Source organism: Sorex araneus, chromosome 1, assembly GCF_027595985.1.
Source record: "Sorex araneus isolate mSorAra2 chromosome 1, mSorAra2.pri, whole genome shotgun sequence".
In the NCBI taxonomy this organism is placed as follows: Eukaryota; Metazoa; Chordata; class Mammalia; order Eulipotyphla; family Soricidae; genus Sorex; species Sorex araneus.
In genome coordinates, this window is record NC_073302.1 from 127,734,775 (window position 1) to 127,748,626 (window position 13,852).

Below are 13,852 nucleotides of genomic sequence, written 5' to 3' on the forward strand. Positions count from 1 at the left end.
TACTAGTGAATTCTTCCAAACCTTTAAAGAGAACTTACTCCCAATCCTCTTTAAGCTTTTCCAGGAAATTGAAGTATCAAAAACACTTCCAAACAGTTTCTATGAAGCAAATATCATCCTGATGCCAAAAGCAGAAAAAGATACCACAAAGAAAGAGAATTACAGACCGATATCCCTGATGAACACAGATAAAAAGATCCTTAACAAAATATTAGCAAGTAGAATCTAAGGACTCATCAAAAAGATCATACACCATGACCAAGTAGGATTCATCCCAGGGATGCAAGGATGGTTTAACATTCGCAAGTCAATCAACATAATTCATCATATCAATAAAAGAAATAATAAAAATCATATGATCATATCGGGCTGGAGCGATAGCACAGTGGTTGAGCGTGCGGCTTTCACACGGCGGACCCGAGTTCGATTCCTCCGCCCCTCTCGGAGAGCCTGGAAAGCTACCAAGAGTATCGAGCCTGCGCGGCAGAGCCTGGCAAGCTACCCGTGCGTATTGGATATGCCAAAAACAGTAACAATAAGTCTTTCAATGAGAGATGTTACTGGTGCCCACCCGAACAAATCAATGAGCAACGGAATGACTGATACTGATACTGATGATCATATCAATAGATGCAGAGAAAGCATTTGACAAAATCCAGCACCCATTTTATGGTGAAAACTCTCAGCAAAATGGGCCTTGAAGGAACTTTCCTCAATATAGTCAAAGCCATCTACCACAAGCCCATGGCAAGTGTCATTCTCAATGGGGAAAAACTAAGTCTTCCCTATAAGATAGGGTACAAGACAAGGTTGCCAGCTTTCGCCACTCCTATTCAATATAGTACTGGAAATCCTGGCCATAGCAGTTAGACAAGAAAAAGATATCAAGGGCATACAGATAGGAAAGGAAGAGGTCAAGTTATCATTATTTGCAGATGATTAGAAAACCTTGAAAACTCTACAGAAAAGTTCCTAGAAACAATAGGTCAATATAGTAAAGTGGCAGACTACAAAATCAACACCCAAAAGTCCATGGCTTTCTTATATACAAATAATGAATGAGAAGAAAAAGACATTTATAAAACAATCCCATTCACAATAGTACCTCAGAAAATCAAGTACCTTGGAATCAGCTTAACCAAAGAGGTGAAGGACCTGTACAAGGAAAATTACAAAACACTACTTCAAGAAATAAAAGAGGACACTAGGAAATGGAGACACATCCCCTGCTCATGGATAGGGAGAATTAACATGATCAAAATGGCAATGCCGCCCAAAGCACTATACAAATTTAAGGCAGTCTCTATTAGGATACCCATGACAGTTTTCAAAGAAATAGACAAAACACTCCTGAAATCCATATGGAACAATCAACCCCTACGGATAGCTAAAGCAATCCTTGGGAAAAATAAGATGGGTGGCGTCACCTTCCCCAACTTCAAACTCTACTACAAAGCAGTAGTAATTAAAACAGCACAGTATTAGGCTAAAAACAGACCTGCAGACAAATGGAACAGAGTTGAATATCCTGTTATAGACCCCCAAGTATATGGCCACTTAATCTTTGACAAAGGAACAAGAAATATGAAGTGGAACAAGGAAAGTCTCTTCAACAAGTGGTGCTGGGAAAACTGGATACCTACCTGCAAAACAAATGAACTCTGACCTCTGTCTAATGCCTGGCACAAAAGTCAGATCAAAGCAGACTAAAGACCTCAATATGAGGCATGAATCTATAAGGTACATAGAGGAAAATGTAGGCAGAACTCTCCATGACATGGAAGCTAAAATCATCTTTTAGGAAAGATGAAACAACACTGACTATGCAAGTAGAAGTAAATATAAACAAATGGGACTATATCAAACTAAGAAGCTTCTGCACCTCAAAAGAAACAGTGACCAAAATACAGAAAGAGCCCACAGAAAGGGAAAGAATATTTACCCAATACTCATCTGATAAGGGATTAATATCCAGGGCATACAAGTCTCTAGTAGAATTATATAAGAAAAAAACCTCCAACCCCATCAAAAAATGGGGAGAAGAAATGAACAGAAGTTTCCTCAAAAAGGAAATACAAATGGCCAAAAGGCACATAAAAAATGCTCCACATTGCTTGTCATCAGGGAGATGCAAATCAAAACAACAATGAGATATCATCCCACACCACAGAGACTGTCACACATTCAAAAGAACAAAAGCAACCAGTGCTGGCGTGGATGTTGGGAAAAAGGGACGCTCTTTCACTGTTGGTGGGAATGCTGACTGGTCCAGACTTTCTGAAAAACAGTATAGACAGTCCCTCAAAAACTAGAAATTGAGCTTTCATATTACCCCACAATACCACTTCTGGGAATATATGCCGAGGATGCAAAAAAGCACAGTAGAAATGACATCTGTATCTATATGTTCATTGCAGCACTTTTGACAATAGCCAAAATCTGGAAACAACCCAAGTGCCCTAGAAGAGATGACTGGTTAAAGAAACTTCATATACACAATGGAATACTATGTAGCTGTTAGGAGAGATGAAGTCATGAAATTTGCTTATAAATGGATAGACATGGAGAGTATCATGCTATGTGAAATGAGTCAGAAAGAGAGGGACAGACATAGAAGGACTGCACTGATTTGTGGAGTATAGAATAATATCACATGAGGCTGACACCCAAGGACAGTAGATAGAAGGGTCAGAAAGATTGCTCCATATTTGGAAGCCTGCCCCATGAGTGGGTGAGGAGAGGACAGCTGGAATAGATAAGGAATCACTAAGGAAATGATGGTTGGAGGAATCGGTCAGGATGGGAGATGCATGCTGAAAGTAGATAATGGACCAAACATGATAAACTCTCAGTGTCTGTGTTGCAAGCCATAATGCCCAAAAGTAGAGAGAGAGAGTATGGGGAATATTGTCTGCCATGGAGGCAGGGGGAGGGTGGGAAAGGGAAGGTATACCTGGGATATTGGTGGTGGGGAATGTGCACTGGTGGAGGGTTGTTTGATTATTGTTTGATTGTAACCCAAACACAAAATCTTGTAACTATCTCACAGTGATTCAATAAAATTTAAAAAAATTAAGAAAAAATAAAATATTTTTTATTGAAACAATATTGATTGGTGACACTAGGTTTAAGAGAATAACATAATTTTATATTTTCTATATAAATCATTATGGTTCTTATCAAAATTTGTCATATTTAACCATATTGCTGATCACCTGTTACTTGATTTTTCCACATATCTCTCTGGAGCCCCCATTTTGTTCTCATAATACATGAGTTTTCTTTTTCTATTTGTTGGTTTGTTTTGCTTTAACAAACGTAGCTTCCCAGAGAATTTTAAGTGCTTATGAAGAGAGAGGGGATAGAGAATATGGAAAGAAGAAGATTATAGGCATACAAATTGGTAGGAAAGATGGTAAGGGGGGAGGAAGGTTGGAGAACATAATGGCAATGGCTTGGCTGGTGATAGGAAATAACAGGATTTTAGAACATCTTGTCTTGAGGAGAGTCATATAACAGAGAAGCTTGAAGAAGCTAAGGTGGGCCTAAGATATTCTAATGCAAATTTACCTGTGTGAGTATATACACAAGTAGGAAGAAAACACATTTCAAGTATTTAAAAGGCATGCAGTGGAAGTATTCCTTTGAGCTACAGTGACACCTTTTAATCTATCTAGGGCCTGATGGTACCCACATTACCAACGTGTTTTTTCGACATTTCTGAGACATTTGATACATATCTGCTATGACCGTATTTATTCTTGTCCCTGAGTGCAGGGAAAAAGGACTTTTGAATCTTCCTGTTTGATTTTACTTACAAATTAAGTCACCTTTTAAGTTGCATGCTTTCTCTGTAATAATAATAACATAAAAAATAACAGCTTAGAACCATTAGAAGTAGCTAAAATGTCTTCTCAACTTCCTAAAAGATAAAAAAGAAAATCAGGAAATAGTTTACTGAAATGTGGCAATTTGCATATACTTAGATGAGGATAACTGTTATATTTCTATATCTATTTGCATTATTGAATATAGAAGGCACAGTGCCTTATGTCATTGAGCACACACTGAAATAGAGAAGTTGGAACTGAATAGTGATATAAATTAAGGAAAAGAAATATTTGTTAGGACAATTTAGATAATAATTTAGGGAAAGCTTCTCATCATTCTGTAATAATAATTTACAGAAACTCAGGAAATTAGTTTCAAGGTAATGTCCATAAAGAAGAAATTAAGGGGCTGGAGCAATAGTACGGCGTGTAGGGCGTTTACCTTGCATGTGGACTACCTGGGTTTGATTCCCAACATTCCACATGGTCCCCTGAGCACCACCAGGAGTAATTTATGAGTGCAAAGTCAAGACCAACACCTGTGCATCGCCGGGTATGACCCAAAAAGCAAAAAACAAAAAGAGGAAGAAATTTGTCTTTAATCTATTGTTATTAATTACAATAATAATATAATTTATTCCAACCTTAAATTCCAACTCCTCAAACCAAAAGTGTGCTTTGCTTTCCTTGTACTTGTCACCTTGCCACATGCTAAAACTTAATAGAAACTCCAAATATATGTTTTTTAGTGAATGAATGAGTACATTTATACACAGATCAATAAACCTATAAACAACCTTGGTTTAATTTTTGTGCACTTCATCAGTATTTCCACTTGAGTTTTGGTGAAAATATAACAACAAAAAAGCCAAAAGAGCATGGTTTTTATTATTGCTTTAATATTATTTGATGAACTATAGGGTGCAATTCTTATGTAAGTTTTGTCAAATAAGGATATTAATGAAGAAAAATTCATGAGTCTTTCAATTCTTTTTTATTCGCTGCTCTACCTTCACTTTCCAAAAGGGCAAATAAATATCTGTATGCCTAGAACAAAAGGAAAATTGATAATAAGGGATTAATTAGGCATTTAATTGACATTCTTAACTCTGATTTTAGCAATATAGGTGCCTTAAAATAAATAATTTCAAATATACTAAATTTCTGTATAAAAAACTTATTGATTAACTTAAAGCTGACTCCATTTAGGCAATCAGAGTATTAGGAAAAGAGCACAGGCTTTTACATATGAAATAAACATTGGAAGAATTGCCCATTAAATAATGTTATTTCTGCAAAAATGAATGATAATGAGCTTTGCACAGCTTTGTTATCAGGACATCAAATAGTTGACATTTTGGAAACAAGGGAAAGTGATTGCTTTAAAAATTAAAAAGCCAATTCATCATGACGCATGACATTTGGGAACTGAGATCATTGTCTGTAACTTAAAATTCAGAATTTATAAAATGCAGTCATACTATACAGTCGAGCAAACAAAGGGTCTTTCTGAAATGTCTGTTATCTCGAAAGACAATGTAGAGTCACAAAATTTGAATATTTATTAATATTTATTTATTTCCACCTCATTCCCAAACTTTATAAATTAATAAGGCTGCAACAGAAAAATGTGTATTTAAAATTGCATACAATATCTTTTTAATCAAAATTAAGAGACTATTTCTGGAACATATGTTATGTAGTGTTTGATCATTTCTTTATCTCTAATCAAAATATGAAAGCACATGAACATATGCTGCTACTTTATATTTCTTGCTGAAGGTACAAATGTGAGTTAAGCTGCTGCCATGTGCTTTTCATAAAGGTTTCTAGTCCCAAGATTCTTACCTACAGACACATCAATATCATTAATTGGAGAAATTCTCAATAACCACAGCCTTAAAAGATACAAAGTTTCTCTAAAGAGGCTTGGGGTTCAGATAATCTCCTGGACTCCTAATCTTGTCCTCTGCTTTCCTTTTCATGAAGGAAATTTGGGGAAAATTAGAGCAAATAGCATCAAATATATAAGGCTCTTTCCTCTCAATTTCTGCATGGACAATATGACTGCTCTCCTAAGGGTTAGTTTGCTCTATGTATTGTGCTTGGCTTCCTTGTAGTTATTTGCAGATGAACAAAGCAAAATGCATTCATTCTTTCCACTTTACAATGCTATCAAAAATGAAAGGGGGGAAAAAGTCAGGATTCGCACAATTCCTAACTGCATTCACTGCTGACTGAAAAATGCCTCTATCCTTTCTAACATAACCTAGAAGTCTGCTCACCTATCTGCCTTACAGCTGAAGCACACGTTCCACTGCTGCTTTGTGATCTAATTCAGAGGAGACATAGCTGCTGCATTTTCAATAGATATATAAAAATAGCTGGTTGCACTAGACACCATGTGACGTCAATCAAATCATTAAAAAGCAGTGACCAGCTTGCAAAGTGACTTTGTGGATGTTATTGCAGCTCAATTTTGAAATATTTAAACCAGGTCATTTTTAGCTAATACTTTTGTTACTTTTTTTTTGCATTATTGAATACGCCACAGGTAGCTTGCCAGGTTTTGCTGTGCAGGTGGCATATTGTAACAATCTGCATGTTGTAACAAACACACCACACACCTTGTGCATGGATGTGCTGCTCATGTAGAAAAAGTACTGGCTAGATCGACAGTCTATGCAAAGAGTCAAGCCCTGCACCTGCCTGCATCTCTGGGCGACACCTGTTGGTTTGCTCTTCACAGGTTGGCACTGTTGCCACCCCCACGCCACGATGAGGCAGTGAACCATAGAGGGGGAGATGCACAGGAGGAAGCTGCTCAGGAGGAAGAGAGCAGCGTGGACCACTTTCAAGAGCATCGAAGAAGTGGTTAATAGGATGAAGAACCTCTGGCTCTGGGCACATCTTTTCAACCCCACCATTCTTCCTGCACTAACATACGCCTCAAAGACCCGGACCCTACGCAAACAGGATGAGAACAATATTCGGGTATCCCAAAGAGGAATTGAAAGAGCTATGCTTGGAGTTTCACGTTTCACTCAAGTGAGAGAAGGAATCAAGAGTTCTGACCTCTACGGACAGTCAAAAATCAGGGATGCTGTCTAGTTTGCCAAGGTGTCAAAAATCAGATGGCCGGACATGTAATGTGCTTTGGAGATGACCACTGGACTAGAGCTGTTAGCGACTGGATTCCATGGGACATCAAAAGACTGCGTGGCTGCCCATCTAGGAGATGCTCAGAATTCTTCATCAAGACCCTGAACCAATGGTTTGAGGCTCTTCCTGTACCTGGAGTGAGCAGACGCCATTGGGCTACACTAACATGTGACAGGGACCAATAGAGAAGTTACTGGCACCTGCTCAAGCAACTCGATGAGCAATGGTATGACAAGTGACAAGTGATAATTAGCTAATATGTAGTCAAAATTTTCACATTATTATTACTTTTGTATGTTGCAAGATTATCACAATATTATTGTAATAATAAAGCATTATTGCTTTTGTGTGTCTACTATATTACTAGCCCAATAATATTGAAACACAGAGAAATGATTTAGATTATGGAAGATTAAGCTTCTCTAGGTGAGTTAGAAGGTGAATACTTGTCACAGGATTATGTAATCAGGATTCCACTTGAGTAATGCCTATGTCTTGATGTCAATATGCCATGCCACCTTCATGAATGAGAAGATTTGCTTCAAGAGAATTTATTGCTGAATGGATATAAAGGTGTTTGCCTTATTCTTTAGTAATTGTTCCTATTTTCATTATCAGTACAATTTCTTAATTTTCTCATGGGAATAATCCTGAACCGTCTTTCTTCTTTTTGTATAGAGAGGCTTTGAGCCACACCTGGCAATGCTCAGAGGTTACTCCTGGCTCTGCACTCAGGAATTACTCTTGGTGGTGCTCATTAACCCTCTTTCTTCTTCTTAACCCCCATATTAAGTCAAGTGTTAACTCTTATTTTTTCAAATCCCTACATTTTTCTCCACCTCCATTTCCACTTTTTATTTTTGTTCGTCCAATCCTTTATCATCTCTCTCTTGAATTCTTCAAAATAATTTTTATATGGGTCTTCCCAGTGGTTCTCCACAGCATCTGGGGAGCATTTTAACAAACAAGTATAATTACTTCCTTCTCAAGCTTCAAATCCCTCAAGGGGTATCAGATTACCTTTAAAATATGATCTGGAATTCTCTTACTCCACAAGACCTTAAATAACTTCTCTAGTCCTTTCTCCAGGTCCTCTCTTCAATCTTCATAAGCATCCTGAGCATTTTATGCTTCCACCTATATTGCTCTCTTGTGCTCTCTAAACCTTGTCTCACTATCTAGCCAGGACTTACCTCTGTTTTAGAAATAAATTAGAGCACGACTTCTAGGAGACTGCTATTACCTCACATATTGTTACAAAATTCTCTGTATGTCTATTTGCTTACAATTCATTACTCTCACCTCATCTATCTATCACACATTCTTTTGTAACCACTTGTGCAGTATTTGGTTTTAATGTTCTTATATTTTCCCAAGGAAGACAAGTATGTTCTTATCTTGTTTCCCACTATATCAGGAATATATAGGACAGCACCTGGAAAATTGGTCTTTTGTACCAAAGTTCCAATTCAATTAATGAATGAAAGCTACTTCGCTCTGAGAAACATCTGTCTATTGATATTCTGAATTTATGTATATAAGTAGCATCTCTAAGACTAAATGGATATAGCAGGTGAAGAACAGGGCTACAGAGTTTTCTCTTTTACAAAATTGCCTTTTTTTGAACTACCATTTTAAAGCTCTTCACATGTGAAAGCTGTGTGTGCAGGAAACAGCAGGTCCTACCAGGGTCTTTTCAAGACAAGAAAAGGTCTTGTGGCTTTGAACTTGTTCTAGCTAATTGCTTGGGCTGGCACATCACTGGGGAGTCAGATTTTTGTCCTTTTGCATAAGTGCTCGAATAAATGGGTTTCTCTTGTTGGGGGTGTATGAGTTGCCACAAATCACTGAATCACTGAAAACCACCAATAAATAGCTGCCAATGGCGAGCTATCAAATCAGTTCACTAGGGATGGTTAAGAGCAATTTCGGGAGGAATTGAGCTTTGGATATTGGAATCATACTGTCTGGCCTGGTGGTTTTTTTTTGTTGTTTTTTTTTTTGTCTAGCTTGTTTTAAGCCACTTGGAATGTGTCTTTGACTTCAAATTATTTATTGTAATCATGCTGTTACTGGTGTTTTAGGACTTTGAGGAATAGAGAGACGTTCTTCTTACAGTTTAATGCATACATATAAGATTCTTTGCAGATTGTAAAAGTTAGATGAATATTGAGTACATGTCTTTGCATACTATCTCCTGATTTTCTATATCCCAGTTCCTTACTTTTGGTCTCCATGGTTTGTAATGTTCTGGGTCACTTCAACTTCCAAGGTATTACAGAACTAGAATATTTATTTGTAAGTTATTATGGGTTATGTAATAGGAAAATTTAAACTTATTAGCAGTAAGTAAATAGTATACTCCATTTTTGTGGTTATTAAATAGATGATACATGTATAAAGTTTACTTTAAAAAATTAAAGTATTTAATTTATTATTTTTCAAAGGAGAAGGAAAAGTATAATTCCAAATTCATAATATAATTCATAAAATAAATTTTCACATAAAAATGAATGGAATGTGAAAATAATATACATATATAATGAAAAATAAAATAACTATCTGGGGAAAATATAATGAAGCAGTGGAACAAGAATGAGGTCAAATTTTGCTTAATTAGAATTTCTTGGGTCTTAGAAATTCTGATTCATGCTTTTCTGATATATACCTAGTAGGAAAGGAAGCAAACTTTGGAATGACCCTTCCTGAGTTATTGGATTCTGGTTTCCAATGTTACCATTCACCATTGGTAATTGGGGTGGGGTAGTGAGATGGAATTCTTAGAATGAAACCTAAGACTCTCCCATCTCCCATCTTTATTAATACTGTGTTATTTATAATGTCATTAATGATACTCTCATGTATACATCAAACCCAACACCACACCCACCAGCACAATGCCTGCCTCCCTTCACTAATATCTCAAATGCTCTTCCTTGTTCTGTTTCAGTCTTGTGTTAACATAGGATTCATAGAGATGTACCAATAACAAATCAGATCATATCAATAACTTCCTATCTCAACCAGAACCAAAGTTTAACTTCTTTAATGAGAATAATATCTAACATTATTAATCCTCTATTACTTCTCTGATTTAATTCTATTAATCATTTCTATTCTTCCCATTATTCAAATTTGTCTTACCATAATAACCTTCTTGCTATTCTTTAGCATGCCTATCAGAATTACGCCTCAGAAACTTGCAGTTCTTTTTATCTTGCATGCCTTAGTTTGGGCTTTACGGAAACAGAGGCATATAACAGAGGCCTCTGTGATATTTTGAAGGAGTTCAATTCCAGGGGCATGAAGAGCAATGCAGTACAAGAGGGCAAACTAATGCAAGGACATATTGATCTGGCTTTCATTTAGTACAATTTATGGTTCATGTAATTGCACTGCGTTCTTAAGTAACTGTTTCTGGAGGACATAGAGGGAGAAGAATTTATCTACAGAGTTCTCTTGCATTGGCTGAAATTTAGGTTTTGATTCTTTGCACTTAGAACATGCACACTTATGGGTTAGATGTCCAGAGTTCTGCAGCAGAATCAACAGGAATCCCTGAGGCAGTGGAAAATAAATTAAATAAGAGTCTATACAGAATAGAACAATGCATAGAGGAGGTTAAGAGGATCCCAGGGATCCTTAAGAGATGTCTGATTAACTTTGTTTGGCTTTCTCCAGATACCAGCATGACTCACTTTATCTTTGAATAAATGTAGTCTTTGCTCAAATGTCACTTTCTCAGTGAGACTTCGCAACTTCACATTAAAACTGCAATCTCTACAAATTCTCACTTCTCCTTTACAGCTTTATTTTTTCCTCTATATCACCTTCAGATACATAATAAACTATTATTTTGATTATTTGTTTATCACATTAGACTTTAACCCTGGGATAGTTATGGTCTTTTAAATTTTGTTTATTGTTATAGTTTTAGCCTAGCATACAATGTACATGTAAAACACATTTCTTTTTTTTCCTGGTTCTTAGGCCACACCTGGCTGTGCTCAGGGCTTACTCATGACTCTGCTCAGGGAACACATCTTGCAGACTTAATGGACCATAAGTGGTGTCAGGGATTGAATCTGGTTCAGCCATGTGCAAGGCAATCACCCACTCTGCTGAACTCCTTCGGCAGAGTTTTTTTTTCAAAATTTTTTTTGAAAAATAAAATTCAAAACATTTTTTATGAAAAAAAATTTATACAGAATCATGTTATGTGAAATGAGTCAGAAAGAGAAGGACAGACATTGAAGGACTGCACTCATTTGTGGAGTATAGAATAACATCACATGAGGCTGACACCCAAGGACAGTAGATAGAAGGGTCAGGAACATTGCTCCATAGTTGGAAGCCTGCGTCACGAGTCGGTGAGGAGAGGACAGCTGGAATAAAAAAGAGATCACTAAGAAAATGATGGTTGGAGGAATCGGTCAGGATGGGAGATGTGGACCGAAAGTGGATAAAGGACCAAACATGATAACCTCTCAGTATCTGCATTGCAAACCATAATGCCCCAAAATAGAGGGAGAGTATGGGGAATATTGTCTGCCATGGAGGCAGGGGGAGGGTGGAGAAGGTGGGGGTATACTGGGGATATTGGTGGTGGGGAATGTGCACTGGTGGAGGGATGGGTATTCGATCATTGTGATTCTAACTCAGACACGAAAGCTTGTAACGATATCTCACGGTGAATCAATAAAATTTTAAAAAATAATTTCTGTCATTGATCCATTTTGTTAAAACTATGGAAATAATCACTAGATACTTCTTTTCTTTTCTTTTTTTTTTTTTTTTTTTTTTGCTTTTTGGGTCACACCCGGCAATGAACAGGGGTCATTCCTGGCTCATGCACTCAGGAATTACTCCTGGCGGTGCTCAGGGGACCATATGGGATGCTGGGATTCGAACCTGGGTCGCTGCGTGCAAGGCAAATGCCCTACCTGCTGTGCTATCGCTCCAGCCCCTAGATACTTCTTTTCTTTTCCTTTCTCTGAATACTAGTAGTGAATTTTCTGTGGATCAATAGTAGCAGCAGAAAGTTCGATCATTGTATGACTGAAGCTCAATCATGAAAACGTTGTAATTGTATCTCATGGTGATTAAATTAAAAAAAGAAACTATCATTATAATTATAAATCATGGTGTGTCACACACACAAAAAAAATTTAAAATAAAGCAAATGTTTAAAAAAGATATCAAAGAGGGTCTGAGAAAAATGGAATGTGGAAACAAAAAGGTGAAGTAAAAGGTGAATGAAATAGGTGCTTATAAGTTTGTTTCTATAAGTGTGTATTATAGACATCATAAGTTGTGACATGCTATTAGAAAATAATAATTCTTGATATATTTTATCTAAGGCTGGAGTGATAGCACAGTGGGTAGGGCGTTTGCCTTTGCATGCTGCCGACCCAGGTTTGATTCCTCCGCCCCTCTCGGAGAGCCCGGCAAGCTACCCAGAGTATCTCCCCTGCACAGCAAAGCCAGGCACGCTACCTGTGGCGTATTCGATATGCTAAAAAGAGTAACAACAAGTCTTATAGTGGAGACATTACTGGAGCCTGCTCAAGCAAATCGATGAGCAACGGGATGACAGTGACAGTGACAGTATTTTATCTAATCTAAGTGTACAAGACTTAAAATTGTTCTTTGACTTAAAAGTAAAAGGAAGAAGAGTCACATAGTCTCAATAGTACAACTATTTTAAAAATATTTTCTCATTATTAGTACTACTTTATAAGGGGGCTTTATGGATACCAAATGAATCATATACGTGAATGCATAAATACAATAGCTTAATTATTTATTAGCTTTATAATGACTGACAAGTTATGAACTCAAAGTCTGGGTTTCCTTAAATAAATAAAATGGGGATGATAATACTTAACTTCAAGGTAAATATTTAGCAATTAGTAAGATCATACAAAGAAAATACTACTAGTTCATAAAAAGATGTTTAATACAAGCTGTATGTTCCTTGTGTTAACATTTATCAAAAAATAATAATGCTGTCATCAAAAGTAATAAAGGCATGAAGTGAAAAAATAGTTAAAAATAAATAGCCAATGCAAATGAACTGTCAAAGCACAATGGAAATAACTCTTAGAATTTCCTAAAAATATGTTGGTTACCAGGGGAAAAGAAGGAAGGGGTGGAAGGAATGAGTGGTCATTTTGGTAGTGTGATGGTATCGGGATTTTTCTGGTAGGTGTGATGAGATTTACACACATGCAAAGCTAAACGTCTGAAATCTTAAAGCATGTAAATAGTGGCAAATCAATAAAATCATATTAAAATACTATTAGCATTATAACAATAGCACTAAAATTCTCACATTATTTATATAATTCTTTAATTGTGTTTAAATTAATTATCTATGCCTTGATATTTTTCAGTATTATTCATACTAAAGTCACAAGGCTTTGTAATAGGTTGAGTATTAGAAGTCACTACATAAAGTGTAAAGATTCGAACACATCCCATGTAAACCTATGAGGAATTCAATCTTATGATGCTTCCTTTGCACTTGGTAAGAGCTAGAGAGATCTAGATCTAGAGAGATCTCAGTCAGTTGTAGAGAAATAACTAAATTCTATTTTCAAATTAAGAAAATGAATGTTTTGATAGATCAGTTATCAATTTGTAGCTCCAAATCCCTACTTCATTGTCTGTCATATGAAAATATAACTGGATTCTAAACTGGGTCCTATTGCTATAATTTGTCATCCCGTTGCTCATCGATTTGCTCAAGCGGGCACCAGTAATGTCTCCATTGTGAGACTTGTTGTTACTGTTTTTGGCATATCAAATATGCCATGGGTAGCTTGCCAGGCTCTGCCCTGCGGGGCGAGATACTCTCG